The 17,306-nt window shown below is 38.1% G+C and overlaps 1 long non-coding RNA gene across 1 annotated transcript; it reads left to right on the top strand.

Moving 5' to 3' along the window:
* Positions 1 to 1,074: 1,074 nt before the first annotated feature.
* LOC113924167 lies at positions 1,075 to 16,573 on the top strand. Its single transcript, XR_003520561.1, has 3 exons — positions 1,075 to 1,208; positions 11,244 to 11,321; positions 16,455 to 16,573. It is a non-coding gene; the product is annotated as an uncharacterized LOC113924167 (long non-coding RNA).
* Positions 16,574 to 17,306: the final 733 nt, after the last annotated feature.

A 17,306-nucleotide genomic window follows, 5' to 3' on the forward strand; every position in this document is an offset into this window, starting at 1 on the left:
GGGGTGTGCGCCTGTGTGTGCTCTATCTCTTAAAAAAAAGAGAGAGAGAGAAAAATAAAATAGTAATAATTAATTTTTAAAATGTTTTCTAAAGGTAAAATGGCAAATTGTATGTAAGATATGTAATGTAATCTAATACATACTCAATAAACTTTAGTTATCTTCTTCCTTTCACAATTTATTCAGCATATATAAGTGGAACAAATGGTGAAATTCTATCTGTTCTGCCCATATTCTTTCTATGTGTCATTTTCTCCTGAATGACTTTGAGTAAATTCATATCCCTAAAACACCTTTAGTCAAACATTTAGAAGATCTTCCTTGTCAGTAGGATAATTCCTAACTTTAGATCCTCTGTGATCTCATGTAAATTCTCACATCTGGCCAGATTTAGCTACCAATGTCCCCTACAAATATACTACTTCAGACCTGTGTTCCTTACTGCTTCCTTTAGTTAGACTGTTCTTCCTAATTCTCTCAATCCAGTAAAACCCTATTCATCAAGGCCCAGCTCTAGAGTCTTTCATCTGCAAAGCCTTCTGATTTACCTCAGCTTTTAATGAATGTTTCTCTTCCAAGATTAGTACTTATTTTTACTCCTCCCCCATTTATCAACCATATGTAGGGATCCCTATTTGCAATACTTTACAACACTATTATTTCTTGTCTCATTCAGTGCTAGGTAACTAAAAATACTGATTTCTATTGCTAAACTCCATTCAGTACTATGTTTTCTAAGACTAGGCTTAAATAAAACATTGGACAGAAGCACCACAACTTGGTACACTTCATTTATTTTAAGTGCCTGAAGACTTTATCCATAGAATCTTATAATATCTGGCCTTGTGCCCAGATATAAGAGGTCATAATGGTCTTTGTCACACACCTCACACATACATTCTTTGACTCTTCCCTTGGGAGTCATTTTCTCCTTCAAAGAAAAGGCTTTCGATGTCAAGGAAAAAGGGGAAAAAAAGAGAACAAAGAAAAGGAGAGAAACTTCTGTCCACAACACATAATTCAAGAAATGAACCATCAAATATTCGTATACTTCTATGCCTTTAAAAAATGTTCTTCAATTCTAAGTTCAGCTTTAAAGTCAATAAAGGAATTTTGAAAACATTGTTTATAGAAAGTTTCATGGAGGGAAAAAATCAAAATATAGAAAGCAAGACAGTTGAAATGTTCTGGAATAGTCTTCACAGGAGGTAAGTTAATTTAAGCATTTATCTACTCATGCACTCAGTGTATATTTACCGATCACTAACTAGGTGCTAAAGAACTTCATTACAGCCTAGGTACAAAGATGGCTTAATCCTTTACCTTCATGGATATTGGAGAAAATACCCATTAATCAAGTAATTTTACAAATGTGAAATTGAGATAGTGACATTAGCTAGTGAAGAGAGGTGCACAGTGCTCTGGGAGTCCTCATAGGGGAGCTTAGTCCTAGTAGAGGAACCATGAAGAAGGCTTTCTTTGATGTTCACTGCAGCATTACTTATGATAGCCAGGATACGGAAACAAACTAAGTATTGATTGATGGATGAATGGATAAAAAAATGTGGTATATATATATATCTCATGTATATATAAATTATATATACACACACATATACAAAACATATATATACACACACATATACATCATATATATATTATACCTAATATATAATGGAATATGATTCAGCCATTAAAAAAAAGAAATCTTGCCATTTATAGCAACATGGATGGACCTCAAGGGCATATGCTAAGTGAAATAAGTCAAAAAGAGAAAGACAGAAACCATCTAATCTCTCTTACCTGTGGATTTAAACAGACAAACAAACCGCCACTACCTACAACAAAACCAAGCTCATAGATACAGAGAATAGACTGGTAGTTGCCAGATTCAGGGAGTGGGAGTATGGGATAAATGGGTGAATGAAGGAGGTAGAAATGTATTTTAAAAAACAAACAAAAAGAAAGCCTTTGTTGAAGGTTTTGTTGTATTTGGTTTGCTAATATTTTGTTGAGAATTTTTGCATCTATGCTTATTGGGGATATTGGACTACAATTTTCTTTTCTTTTGGTGTTCTTATCTGGTTTTGGTTTCAGGGTAATGCTTCATAAAATGAATTTGGAAGAGTTCCCTCCTATTCTTTTTTTTTTTTCTTTTGTGTGTGTGGGGGGAGGGCTTGAAAAACAGTGATAATTCTTCCTTGAATATTTGGTAGAATTAAGCAGTGAAGTTGTCTGGTCCTAGACCTTATTGTTGGGAGGTTTTTGATTACTGATTCAATCACCTCACTAGTAATCAGTCTGTTCAAATTTTCTATTTTGTCATGATTCAGTTTTGGTAAGTTATGTTTTTCTAAGAATTTATTCATTTGTTCTAGACTGTCTAATTTTTTTGGCTTATAATTGCTCATAACAGTCCCTTATTGATCCTTTGTGTTTCTGTAGTATCAGTTGTAACATTTCCTCTTTCATTTCTAATTTGTTTGAGTTCTCCCTCTTTTTCTCTTGGTATGTAAGCTAAAGCCTTGTTGATCTTGTTTATTTTTTCAAAGAAAATGCTGTTAGTGTTATTAACCTTCCCTACTATCTTTTTAGTCTCTATTTCATTTATTTCTGCTCTAATCTTTGTATTTTCTTCCTTCTACTAACTTTGGGCTTTGTTCTTTTTTTTTTCCCTTGAGTTCCTTGAGGTGTAAAGTTAGGTTGTTCATTCAAGACTATTCTTGTTTCTTTCTATTTTTAAAAATATTTTATTTATTTATTTTGAGAGAGAGAGAGAGAGAGCACGTGTGCGGGAGTGAGGGTAGGGGCAGAGGGAGAGGGAGACAGAGAATCTCAAGTAGATTCCATCTGCATGGAGCCTGACACAGGCTCTATCCCAGGACCCTGAGGTCAGGACCTGAGCTGAAGTAAGAGTCAGATGCTTAATTGACTGGGCCACCCAGGCACCCCAAGACAATTCTTGTGTCTTGAGGTAAGTACACAGTTATTACTATTAACTTCCCTTTACAACTGCTTTTGCTACATCCCACAAATCTTGGCATGTTATGGGTCCATTTTCATTTCTCTCAAGGTATTTTTTTAAACTTCCTTTTTGATTTCTTCTTTGACCTTTTGGTTATTCAATAGCATGCTATTTAATCTCTACATAATTATGAACTTCCCAATTTTCTTCATGTAATTAATTTCTAGTTTCATACCACTGTGGTCAGAAAAGATGGGGTAGCACTGGCATAGGTGTACCTGGGTGGCTCAGTTAAGTGTCAGCCTTCAGCTAAGATCATGATCTCAGGGTTCTGGGATAGAGCCCCAGGTTGGACTTGCTGCTTAGCGGGGAGCCTGCTTCTCCCTCCCCCTCTACCCTTCCTCCCTGCTCGTCCTCACATGCTCTCTCTCAAATAAATAAAATCTTAAAAAAAGGAGAAAAGATACTTGATACCTTTCTTAAGCTAAGTAGGAGTTATTTCAATGAGGAAGTGGAGATTTTTCTAGGCAGAGGAGATAGTGTGTGCAAAAGCCTATGGTAGGATAAAGCATAAAAACCACGATGAGTCAAAAGAAAGTGACAGTGGATGGGAATGATGGTGAGACAAAGCAAAGAACAAGAGTAAACTGGAGAAATCAATCAATGAAAAGCCTTTCTGGCCATGAGGTTGCATTTGCTCTTATTCTAAGATCACAGAACCATTGTTCAACTAATTTTCAACAAAGGAAAGACTATCCAATGGAAAAAAGACAGTTTCTTCAACAAATGGTGTCGGGAAAATTGGACAGCCACATGCAGAAGAATGAAACTGGACTACTTTCTTATACCATACACAAAAAAATAAATTCAAAATGGATGAAAGATCTAAATGTGAGATAGGAATCGATCAAAATCCTGGAGTAGAACACAGGCAGCAACCTCTTTGACTTTGACCACAGCAACTTCTTGCTAGACACATCTCCAAAGGCAAGGAAAACAAAAGCAAAAATGAACTATTGGGACTTCATCAAGATAAAAAAAAGGAAAAAAACTTCTGCATAGCAAGGAAAATAATCAACAAAACTAAAAGGCAACCTATGGAATGGGAGAAGATATCTGCAAAAGACATATCAGATAAAGGGCTAGTATCCAAAATCTATAAAGAACTTATCAAACTCAACACCCAAAGAACAAATAATCCAATCAAGAAATGGGCAGAAGAAATGAACAGACATTTTTCCAAAGACATCCAAATGGCCAACAGACACATGAAAAAATGTTCAATATCATTCGGCATCAGGGAAATACAAATCAAAACCACATCACACTGGTCAGAATGGCTAAAATTAACAAGTCAGGAAATGACAGATGTTGGCGATGATGTGGAGAAAGGGGAACTCTCTTACGCTGTTGGTGGGAATGCAAACTGGTGCAGCCACTCTGAAAAACAGTATGGAGTTTCCTCAAAAAGTTAAAAATAGAACCACCCTATGACCCAGCAATTGCACTACTACGTATTTATCCAAAGGATACAAACATAGTGATTCGAAGGGGCACATGCACCTCAATGTTTATAGCAGCAATGTCCACAATAGCCAAACTATGGAAAGAGCCCAGATGTCCATAGACAGATGAATGGATAAAGAAGATGTGGTTTGTTTATGTATATATATACATACATACATACACACACACACACACACACACACAAAATGGAATGTTACTCAGCCATCAAAAGAATGAAATCTTGCCATTTGCAAGGGACATGGATGGAACTAGAATATATTATCCTAAGCAATATAAGTCAGTCAGAGAAAGACAAATACCATATGATTTCACTCATATGTGGAATTTAAGAAACAAAAGAGATTAACTTAGTGAAGGGAAGGAAAAATAAAATAAGATGAAAACAGACAGGGAGGCAAACTGTAAGAAACTCAACTGTAGGGAACAAGCTGAGGGTTGCTGGAGAGGAGGTGGGTGGGGGAACGGGGTAACTGGGTGATGGGCATTAAGGAGGGCACATGATGTAATGAGCACTGGGTATTATATGCAACTGATGAATCACTAAATTCTACCCCTAGAACTAATAATGTACTATATGTTAACTAAATTGAATTTAAATAAAACATTTTAAAAACTAGAAGGAAAAAAATAAGATCATGGAGCCATTGTTACGTGTATATGCCATGGAGGAGAATGACAGAAATTGATTTTTATTTTCGAAAAATTGTTCCAGCTTCCAAGTGGCAAATAGAGGAAGAGAATTTAGGTAAATGGTTAGAAAACAGTTGCATTAATTTAGGTCAGAGCACATAGTGATGGGAAAGGAGGGTTCAAGATTGAGATAGAGGTAAGTAGAGGCATTTATGACATTTTAGGTGGGTAGATTAATAGATAGAAAATATCAAAAAAGACTACCAGTTTTCTGACTTGTACAGTGAGATGGTAGCTGCTGGCTGTCACTGAAAGAGAAATATTGGGAAAAAGACCATATAGGGTGGTAGAGGAAGTACATGTATTTCATTTTGAACACACTGAGTTTAAAGTGCCTCTGATATATCTGGACAAACATGCAGCTGGACATATAACACAGTGATAGCTAATACTTCTATAGCATTTAATGTGCACAAAGTATTTTTCTAAGGAGGTGAAATATATCAACTCAAATGGATTCTGGAAATCCATAAAGTGGACTTTGCTAGATATATAAATTAGTGAACTGCCTGCATTTTGGTGGCAAATTTGGCTCTGATTTTTGGATAAAATGCTAAGGAAGAAAAAAAGAAGACAGATTAAGAATGAGTCTTGAGGAACAATATTTAATGCCTCATAGATGCATAAAACATCTTAGGAAATGGAAAAAAAAGTTGCCAAAAATGTAGAAGGAAAAGCAGGATAGTGTCGGCTCACAAAGACTGAAGGAAAATCAGGTTTCAGGAGGGACAGAGTGGACATCAACACCTCATGCTACCAGGAGGTCAGGTAAGATGAGAATTGAAAACTCTGGTGATCATAGTGACATGGCAGCCAATGGTGCCATGAGAAAGAGTTCTTTCAGTGGGATGATGGACTGGAGGCCATCTTTTAGTGTGAGGGAAGGATAAGAAATAAGAGAATGTAAGAATAGACAGCTTCTTTGAGAAATTAGACCCCAAAGTGGAGGAGACAGAGGAGAAGAGAGAAAAAGTGATAGCTTATAGGATGAGAATATGAGTGAGCATGCTTTCTTTTTTAAAAGAAGAAAGTCTTGAAAGCTTAAAACAACAGCAACAATAGTCAAATCAACAACAAAAACACTGGAAAGAATCAGAGATTGAGAGGCTGAGTATATGATACAGAAGTAATAATTGACAGTGACATTTTTCTTGAGAAATTAATTGGAAGGATGAGTCTTATACAGAAGAGTGACAGATAAGGAAGGTTGATTTGTTTGATATCTTGAAAATTAAGAAGTTCTTGTCTGATAAATTATATTTTATTGGTAAAATAGGAAGCTGATAAAAGTAAATGGACAATTTGAAAAGAGTAGAGAAGGACTGAAATAATCTTGGAGGGTGGTAGAGTTGACAGGAGAAATATGGTATGACGTTTGAGTAGTGTTGAAGGACTATGTGGGGCTGTACCATAAATTTGCAGTGGAAGTCATCTTTTTGTGTTGTTTGCCTTTGGCAGTATGAGTGATCAGCTGTTCAGTGATGGGCATGGAGAGAGTGTATAATTTGTACATTAGCTGTGATTAGCCTGAACTGTGAATAACTAACCCCAAAACAAAATAACAAACCCACAATAATGATAATAAGCAAGAGAAATTTTCTTTCAACATTCATTAAATTTAGGGATAATCTATTTATGACAAATTATTGTGCTTGGGAGGGTCCTATCTGATTCATCAGGTATATGTAGTTTCCTTTCCCAGAATCACTGCATGAGACAATAGGGTTGTTGCATTTTCAACTGTAATGTCTACTTTTTAACAAGCTGGAAAGAGAAAAGAACAAGTAGACCATGCACCCTTCCTTAAAAACACTCCCTGAAATCACACACTGGAGTCACATGGTCACGACCAGGTGAAGGAGAGGTTGTGGAGTTTGATACTTATTCCAGATGTCTATGTACTGGGACAGCATTCAATTTTCTGTTAGCAAGGAAGAGGGCAAGCATAGACATTAGAGGGAAACTAGAAGTCTTTTTCAGAGTAAGAGTCATCCAGAAAGATAATTTCTCAAGGTGGGTGGTAGTGGTACTTGCAAAAGCAGCAAGCTGGATAAATAAAAATATTGTGGCTGAAATGATGTTTAAATTGGAGTTTGGGAGGTGGAAGCATTATGAATAATGAAATAGCCCAGGCAGGGGGGAGAATTTCCTTGAAAATGAGGTGGGGAACTGAGAGGCATGTTTGGATGAGTCAGGGAAATGGATGCTAATGTTGTTTCCAAAGAGGGCAGCACTTGGAGTGGGGAGGAAGCTTGTCCAGGTAGCGAAGTCTTTGATGAATGGGAAGGAGTTATGCTGGCATGATAAATAATCATAGAGAGTAGAAGGGAATGATATAACTGAATGTCATGAGCCTTGAAGGGATAGGCTTTTTAAAATTATATGGGTAGGATAATGCTCTGAAAGCAGCAATGTGTAACAAGGATGCCTCAAGATCCATCTCTAGCTTGAAGATGTGAGATTTGAGAAAATAAACTGCCACTATCTCAGAGGGAATAAAGGAAGATGGGCAGGTGTCAGTTAAGGTAATGAGAAAAGAAGTTTAAAGAGCATGAAAAGGTTTTTGGTCAATGAGCTCTAATTTCACAAAGTGTGGGTTTGGGAGGTTTGGGAAAGGTGGAGGATGGGATGGCGGAGGGCTTTAGAGGAATATGGAGATGGTTACTGGGGAGAGGACGAATGGGAATATCTTGTAAAAACAGGGAGGAGAGGAAGATGCATGCTATTTCTACAGTCACTTGGATATGAACGAGCGCTGGGCTTAGTGGTCAGTGGACTTCTCACTCTGGTAAGGTGATGGCAGACCCAAAAGTCAGAGCCTCCATATGCTGTGTAGACTGAATGAGGGTGGATTCAAACTGAAGTCTCACTAGTTGCTTGGTTTGAGTGATGGTGGTTCCAGAAACATGGAGGCATCACTCACTACTGGTTTACTGATATTAGAATCAGTGAAACAACTCCTCACAAAAATACTTATTTTAAAAATAAATTATATTTCAAAGCTTTTGTCTTATTACTAAAGTAATGCATAGGTACTGTATAAAATATAGACAAGCATCAAGAAGAAAAAGCCACTGTATTTTCATCTTTCTGAGCAAATCCCTTTGAATTTAAAGAACAAGGCAAATGCTTTTTTAAAAAAAAAGATTTTTTATTTGAGAGAGAGAGAGAGTGGGGGGTGGAGAGACAGATGGAGAGAGAGAAAGAGAATCTCAAGCAGGGTCCATACCCAGCATGGAGCCCAATGCGGGGCTAGATCCCAGACCCTGAGATAATGACCTGAGCCGAAATCAAGAGTCAGACACTTTAGTGACTGAACCACCCAGATGCCCCAAGGCAAATGCTTTATATTAAAAATATATGATAAAATTAATACTTTTGTATAAAAGTAGTTAAATTTATTCAAAGTTTTTCTTTTACATTATTTTTGGATCTCTTGCACAGTCTGTGTATACTGCATATGAACCCCTCAGTCACTGGACTTCAGACAGAAACATTTTACTATCTGAAGTGATTACCAGGATGTAGAACTGGCATTTTTGAGGTTGTTTATCACAGCCATGATTTATTTAATACACAACTAATGGTGAGGAATGCAACTTTGAATGGTTCTATTTTCTTTACAGTGACAGGCTCTATGATGCGGCTTCATGGAGTCATAAAAGGACAAAGCTGAATTTCAAGTTAGAAACCATTGCCTAAATCTCTCTCACCTGACGATGAGAGTTGAGGAAACGGAGTCTTAGAGAGGAGCATGCCTTGTCCTCTGTCACTAAGCTAGTCTGTGCTAAGAATAAACATGGAGTAGAGATGTCCTGTCCACAAAAACAATGCCTTTGCTCCCCAGTCCCTCACTGCCACAGCACTTTCCACTTACCCAGAGAGTACAAACTGCTGTGAGGGTCAGTTCAGGAACAGAGCCTGTAGCAACCCTCTGTTGTGCTTTGTGACATCTCCATCTGACCATCCACATGTATGTCCTTCCTCTCCTGCTTCATCTGCAGTGAGTTGTTATGGGCAGATCTGATCTGGTCCACCCCTGTTGTTCCTCAGCACCAAGTACACTGTCACAGACACGGTGGACTTTCCATAATGTTTGCCGAATGAACGTATAACCTAATAAATCCACTCCCTTTCTCCGGTTAGGGTGGTATTGGAATGTTAAGGAAAACAAGGAATATTATTTGACTTGACAGAGGGGTGCTCTCAGTGAGGAGTGCTGCTTAACCAAGGCACAGAATGACCACCCTCCATGGTGTCATTGCAGAAAAGGAGGTTGTTGGGAGGATGTGTGCTGAGGAGGAGGCTGCCCTATGAGGCTGAGGTCAGTTGAGGGAGAACTCGTCTCATTTATACAGAGATGGGAACACTTGGGTTAGTTTGACATATCTTTGAATGTTTTTATTATCTACATAAACCAAAGTTCTGAAGTGGATCAGGACTTGAAGCCAGCCTTCGGCTATGAATAATGAACTTAAATGAGGCCTTTTGTGTTGATTATCTGATGATTCATTCTAATACAGTTGTCACTTCAGGCTGTGCTGAGGAAAAAAATATGCGATATGTTCAGGTGGCATTTTTGATTCATGGTCTTTCTTTTATGATTTATTATTCTGAGATATTCAATTTGAAAAGCAAATAGTTTGATACTAAGTGATATATTATTATTTTTTTTTAGTGTGAAGAAAGCCATGTTGACAAGCCTAGGAGAGGAGCTAACAGTGAGGGGGAGAGCTTTATTCCCTTGTGATCCATCAGGAGGTGGCTTGGAGTCTAAACACAAGAGGCTTTTGGGATAAAAGAATCATTTGCTGAAGCCTTTTGTTCCTTGAATAAACAATTTTGAATGCCAGCCTAACTAAAGTCAAGCCCTTTACTAAGCCCAGGGAAAGAATTGCAAAGTAGAGAGCAGTCATAGGCTCTGAGCGGTGATAGAGCACATTACAGGAAACAACTATAGACCAGTGAAAAGGCCTCATAACAATTACATACTGAAGTCAAGTAATAATATGCATGGGAGGGAAAAAGAGCCAGAAAGTGATCATAGAGGGATTTTATCAGGGAAGGCTTCAGAGGAGAGCAATAGGGCATTGGACTTCAACTGGATCGAGAACTTTGTAGAAAGCTGGACCATGGGAGATCAGGTATGAAGATGTGATTGCAGAATCTCTGGTGCATTCAGGTTATTTTTAGAATTCTAGAGAGAAGAGAGGGAGAGAAGAGTAGAGAAAAGAAGAGAATTATACAATTGTATTGAGAGATGTTTTAAAAGATCTAAATAGATGAAAATACATATTATTGTCATGGAGAAGAATATCGTGATAATATAAATTCCAACCAAGTTTACCTACATATTTAGTCCAATTCCAAATAGTTCCCCAAAATTCTTTCATGGACTTGAAATGGACAAGATAAGATGATTGTAAAATTTATTTGGAAGAGCCAAGGGCCAAGAGGAGACAAAAACTTATAAGGAAGTGGGGAGGGTTCTTGTCTTACCAGATACCAGGACTTCTTGTAAAATGCTCATAATGAAGAAAGGCTGTGAATCCAGGGATAAACAATTGAGCAGAGGAATAGGGTAGAGAGCAGACTTCCAAACCACATCTTTCAGTGTCCGTGTCAGACATAGACTATCAGGTTGATTTGGGACAAAACTCTGATTTCAAATAGCAACATAAAAAAAAGAAAAACAAAGTTGTGAGGATTTCACCAGGTAACGTGGATCTCCTGCATAATGAGTTCTACTTTCTGGTGAATGCCATAGATAGAGATGCCATTCATCTAGCCCACCTTTTTCTAAATATATATTTTTAATTTTCTAAATTTATATTTTTAAAATGATTTGTACTATCTTCTCATTTGTTTTAAAGATATCATTTTCAATTTAAAGAAAGTTGTGAATGGCCTTACTTGGACATCTATAAATGTCACCTCCCTGGTGAAGCTGCTCCTTGACTCCCTGAGGCAAAACAAACTCCTGTTTGTTTTGTGTTTCCCCAGTTACTTACACAAGCACTCATTATAATGTATTCTTTTTTTTTATTTTTAATTCTTCCAGAGAGTGAGTTCATCAAGGGAAGAGGCACTGTCTTTTCATTTTTGCGTCACTGGGGCTAGACAGAATATTTGGCCTATGGTATGTATTCAATAATTATTTACTGAATGAATGAAAGCATGAATGGATCTCTCTGAGGTGTTTTAGATGAAGGACTTCTGAATGCAGGGACAGGGCCTAGAACACTACGAGAGAATCATTTCCAAGAAGGTTTTATAATTTAGTGATGAGACGAGAGTGGAAGATGTTAAAGATCCTACAAGTAAAACAAATAAAAATTCAATTCATCCAGAAAACAATTCCTTTTCAAATGCATGCATTTTAAAGGTGCATCATTTATTCTCAGCACTGAGGGGATAATTTCAGGACAGCAAGAAAAAAGTTATATTTTATGTTGCTGCCTCAGCCCAAAATACACTAATTATATTCCTGTGAGCTGGAATAAAAGGTATCTTGAAAATTCCAAACAAAGTGATTTCTCAACGACAAGATGTGAAACAATTAAAATCAGATACTGGAAAGAAAAGTTTGGCAACTGCTTTGCAATAGACATTTTTGGGAGGGTTTCAGGGAAAATGATGCAGGTACATCATTTGTTTTAACCTAAATAAGATGAGAAGTGGAGACCTAAGAAGAATATTGCATGAACCAAGTCATGAATAGCTCAATGCATTGGTTTGGGATACACGTGTGAATTTCCAGAAAGGATTTCTCCATCCTTCTTCAAATAATGAATCACCGGTTTATTTGTTTGTCCATATATACTTCTCTCTACCTCACCATGGGTTTTTATTAAGGGAATGTGGTAAAAACATTCAGAATGTTCTCTGTTTTTAGGCTCTATTTTCCCTTCCTAAAAACTTTTATTAGCCAAGACTGCACTCTTTGCCAAGTTAGTAGCTGGTTTTTATAATTCAAAGATATAAACTCTAGATATACCTTCTCAGTCATTAATTTAGATAATTGGTATAGTTTGGGTATTAATTCCATCATAAAGATATTTTAAAACGGTAATATTCATTTGATATGTTCTACTTTTCAATTAGCTAAAACATGTCTATTATCAGAACATAGTGTTTCATGACCCTTCTGGATATCATAAACTTCAAAAGCTAAGGTAGCATTATGTAGGGGAAATGAACACAAACTTTGGATGCAGACTACCTGGGTTTGAATTCTAGCTGTGTTGCACACCAGCTTTGTGAGCTTGGGCCCATGACTTAGCTCCTCTGTGACTTTGTTTCTTCATCCATAAAACAGTAATGATGATAATTAAAAAGTACCTGCTCATAAAGTTGTAAGTTATTTAAGGTTTGAACAATTTAGAATAGGGCCTAGTGCATAGGAAACTTTGTAGGTATTTCTTTATTATTTTTATTTTCATTTTTATTATTATAGACTTCTGAAGGATGCCATACAGTGTTAACATAACATTTTTCAACCTACTCATTGCTTAAAAGATGTCCAGATAGGGAAAGTAGAGAACTATGGTGGAATCAAACGTGATTGACCCATTGCAATGTATTTATTTGAAAACAAAGCAAAAGTTGTATATGGGTCACAGAAGCATCTATTAGAAAGACATAGAGGAGACAAGGGATAGAAAACCACCACTTATTACTTTTCAGTACCATTACCACTAACACCATACAGGACACTTTACATGTTCTACTTTTACAGATTGACTTACAGCAGATGTCAGCAAATTTTTTCCATAAAAGGCAAGATATTTTATATGTTTGGCTTTATTGACCCTGTGGTCTCTGTTGCAACCACTCATCTGGAGATGTAACATGAAAGCAGCCACAAACAACGTGTAAACAAATAGGTATGGCTGTAAACTTCATTTACAAAAAATAAGCATGGGCTGGGTTTGGCTCATGGGCTGCACTCTGATGACACCTGATTCAAAGCATCATGGATACTGACTCTAGTTTTCATCTATTGTGTTGACTATGCTTTTTATGATTTGGTGCAGAGTAAATGGACCTTGATATCAGTCTTTGCTTTTTTTCCCTTATCTTTAAGTTTCCTGGTTCCTATACATGATCAATTAATTGATGAATCCAACTATGGGTTTGGATTTTTGTTGGCCCCTTTGTTTATCTCTCCAGGTCCACTCTCCACATTTCTATATATATTTTTAGGTTTATTTATTTATTTATTTATTTGCGAGTGAGCGAGCCAGAGAGAGAGCGGCACGAGCAGGAGGGACAGAGGGAGAGGGAGAGAGAATCTCAAGCAGACTTCGTACTGAGTACAGAGCCTGATGTGGGGCTGGATCCTACCACCCTGAGGTCACAACCTAAGCAGAAACCAAGAGTCAAATGCCTAACTGACTGTGCCACTCAGGCACCCCAACAGTTCTAAATTCTTGTTGGGTCGGCATGATGATAGTGGCAGAGAAGGGAACTGGGACTAGATGAGTGGATTCCCATGTCTTCTGGCTTTCGGTGGGTTCAGCCAACAAGGATCCCATTTAGAGATCAAAGGAGGGAGGAGGGTGAGGTCAAGGGTACTTCTCTGAATCTCCTTCCTACAATTACCAGAAGGTGGCTGTGTTCTTCCACATGAACACTTTTCCTCTCAAGGAGGGCAAAACCACCACAACAATCCTCTTTGGTTTCAGGAACACTTGTTCACCTTATATCTTTGGGATTCTCAGAGATAAGGCCTGGATTACTAAAATCTGCCTTGTGATTTCCCCTACCTCCACACTCTTTGAGGACTTATCCTTTAATTATCCTAATTCGAGTGTGCCATCAATTTCCTGTGAGGACCTTGGCTGACAAATACTCTGTCTTCCAGAACCAGTCCCACAGGAGTAGTCTCAGCCCAACATGTCATGGGGTTTAGCATTTAATTTGTTACTGATCATCTCATCATCATGTTACTGATCATCAGTTTGGTATTGGAGTTTACTCATAAAGGACAGTCAATGTTGGCTGTCCAGTCTGTGAGTCACATGGCATGCTTGGAAAGATTTTTTGAGGCTTAGCAAGGAAAGGGAGTTAACAGTAAGCTGGCATAAATGTAGAGACATAAGGGCAGTGATAAAGTCCTTTGGAGATAACAACTGGTAATCCAAAGCCCAACTCAGAAGGATCAACTTCAGTTTCAGGCCAGGCTCCCATATGGAGAGGAATTTGATCAGGTGAGCAGAGCAAAGAACACAGATTTGGTACTGAAACAGAAGTCCTGGGATTTCAGCCCCAATGGCAGGTGTCACTTGTAGCTGGGTCACTGAGTCAGTCCACATGTCTGTACCTTTTTTTTTTTTTTTAGTTAGAGTCCTTTTTTATTTTTTTAAAGATTTTGTTTATTTATTTGAAAGAGAGAGAGTGAGCGAGAGAGAGAACATGAACAGGGGCAAGGGGAGAAGCAGACTCCCCACTCAAGACCCTGGGATCATGACCTGAGCTAAAGGCAGATGCTCAACTGACTGAACCACCCAGGAGCCCCCAGGTCTATGCTTCTGCCTTGTCTTGGAGATGATACTAAAGTAGACAGATGTGGGACTGTCTTTGGAGATTCCTTCAGTCCTTTGGAAGGAATTCCAGACCAGTTTGTAGTATCTACCGGATACTATGTGGACCCTCTCCAGTTCCCTACATCACTGTGTTAAATCTAAATTCTTCACATCCCTGACCACTGATTGGGGTCCTATCATATTCTAATATTTAAGAACTAAAAATGCAAGAATGTCTGTTTTGCAACTTTGTTGCTATGTCCTTTTATCCATAGTGGATCTCCTGCAATAAACTCGTTGTCTTGGACTCCCCAGTTGTGCTTGCCTACACCAATTTCTATCACTAGGATAGTTGCCATAGGCCCACATCCAAAACTCAAAGAAGGAGCTCTGACCAGCTAGTATCATCTTGGTGAACTATATGCTGCCCATCCTAAATGCTTTCCCACTCTAAATGCCTTCTATCTTGAAGTTGATCTGTTTGAAAATGCACTGTGCTTCTTGACTTCAAAAAATCCATACATTTAGACACACAAACACACACACACACACACACACACACACAATGCAAAATGCTTTTTGATTTCCAACTGCATTTGGTTAGAAGCAACAAAATGGAATTGTGAAGTAGTGAGAAGTCAGAAAAACATCTACCGAGAGTCAGGCTGCAGAAGTAGTCAAGGTTCAATCTCTGCAAGGAAAAACCCAGGCCCAAAGTGATATATGAAGAGTGAGAAAAGTACCAACTAATGGGTGGCTGGTTAAATTCATCTTCAATAATTCATTGAGAAATGAGTAGCAGAATAAAGCCAGAGAAATCTGAAAATGTCAAGAAGAGAGACCTATTAAATGACTTTCCACCCATTACCCAAGGTCAGGAGAAACATTAGCTTGAAATCATGAAGGTCCTGGCTCCCTGGTTTCAATTTTAACAACCAGATGATAGGCCTTGTTCTTCAAGGTGTAGTCTCCATTTTTAGAGGAATGAAAAGGAAACAGGCCCAGAGATAAACAAATTTAATCCAGATTACTCTGGCCTTATCTGTTAAAAGGCATTAGTCTAGTAGAAGTGGCAGTGGGTGTGAATTATTCAGTGCCCATATCTTTCCCAACTTTAAGGATTTTTTTTAAAGCTAGGTATCAAGACCATTCATAATTGATAAAGCATTTGTAAACCCTTAGCAAATGAACAGTCAAGGGACACATTAATAAAACATCTTTAAAAATCTCTGTCTCGTGGCTGATTCTCATTACGTTGTCCCAAAGCAGAGTAAATGGGGCTGCTCATCCTCCAGCTCAAAGCAGGGCACAGCATGTCTGCTGACAAGGTGAGACAGGGGGCAGAGGGCAGTGCCTTTTAGGAAACCAGGACCATCTTCTACAGTTATCCACATCCTTCCAGCTGATTCAGAAACTAGAACCATTTCCCAAATAAATAAGTTCTTGGCCAAAATTTTTCTGCTGGGTCACTAAATACACATTTATAAATAGACCTTTTGACATATCTATTTGCAAAGCAAACATTTAAGATCCTGGGGGAATCTGAGGGTTAGGCATTTAGGAAGGGCCAATGAAAATCTTGACCTTGAGGTCATTGTTCACATTCAGCTCCAGCTAACAGAGCAGTCAGGGTCGCTGAATGCCATAACTCTAAGGCAGTTAAGTGGTTTGGCTCATCTTATTCTTACTGGATAATGCAAAAGAAATAAAAATGTATTTTACTGACATGGCATCTTTCTTTTTAGGAATGAAGAAGAGTAGTGCCAACTCAAGAAAGAACCAACTATTGGCATATCCACCTGTCATCGCCCTTGGGCTGAGAACGGATTGTCAAAAATCTCAGTGTAAATAAGATCAATGGACAAGGGTCAGGATTCCTGAGCAGGAGGGCAAGTGCCACCATCCCATAGAGAAACTCCCCACCCAGGGAGATTTGAGATTAGCTAGTGAGGATTCATTCATCAGGTAATTTCCCCCCATCAAGTTTCTGAGTGGTCATTTTAGGGGTGGTGAATGATTTTGTCATTAGTAGCACCCTCAAACATTAATTGAACACCACCTATGCATGACTTCATAGGTACTGAGAGTATAATGATATCCTAGGACCCAGTCTGTGCTTTCTCCAATATTTCGCTCCATTTGTGGTGACAAAGTTCATAAAGAAGTGATTTTCTGAGGTAGCACACAATTTCAAGGTTATCATCTTGATTGCATTGTTTTAATCATCCATTTATTTGTTTAAAAAAGCTCAGTGCCGGATGCTATTGTCCCCTCTAGCCCAGGCCCCATCTACTCCCATGAGGACTGGGGCCTCATCCTCATAAAACTTTGTGATATAGGTGATATTTTGGTTAATTGATGAAGGGTCCGAGATCTGGGGTGATTTTAGAGGACTATACTCCTCAGGGTAAAGCATAGGCAAGTATTTTTCAAGACATGTAGATGATGAATCCCAAAATGCCATTGCATGACTGAGGGAAGGGATACCAGACACGGCCGCCATGGATTTTGTGATTTGAGGATTTTATTATTTCTTTTATGATGTAGAAAAAAATTGTCCTCATTATTCAGATGAAGAAATACAAGGCACCTTTTTT

The sequence above is a fragment of the Zalophus californianus genome, chromosome 2, assembly GCF_009762305.2.
Source record: "Zalophus californianus isolate mZalCal1 chromosome 2, mZalCal1.pri.v2, whole genome shotgun sequence".
NCBI classification, from domain to species: domain Eukaryota; kingdom Metazoa; phylum Chordata; class Mammalia; order Carnivora; family Otariidae; genus Zalophus; species Zalophus californianus.